The sequence below is a fragment of the Sinocyclocheilus anshuiensis genome, unplaced genomic scaffold, assembly GCF_001515605.1.
Source record: "Sinocyclocheilus anshuiensis isolate Anshui unplaced genomic scaffold, SAMN03320099.WGS_v1.1 scaffold1578, whole genome shotgun sequence".
NCBI classification, from domain to species: Eukaryota; Metazoa; Chordata; class Actinopteri; order Cypriniformes; family Cyprinidae; genus Sinocyclocheilus; species Sinocyclocheilus anshuiensis.
The window spans coordinates 484,715-485,092 of NW_015544225.1; positions in this window are offsets into that span (position 1 = coordinate 484,715).

Here is a 378-nt window from a genome sequence, read left to right on the forward strand (position 1 = left end):
AACACATTAATAACACAGTAATAACACAGTAATAACAGAAATAACACAGGAATAACTCAGTGACAACAGAATTAACACAGGAATAACACAGTAATAACACAGGCACAGGAATAACACAAAATTACCACGTTAATAACACAGTAATAACACATTGTTAACACAGGAATAACGTAATAACAGGAATAACATATTAATAACACAGTAATAACAGAAATAACTCAGTAATAACACAGGAATAACACATTAACACCGTAATAACACAGAAATAATTCAGTAATAACACAAGAATAACACATTAATAACACAGGAATAACGCAGTAATAACACAGGAATAACACAGTAATAACAGAAATAACACAGGAAATACACAGCAATAAC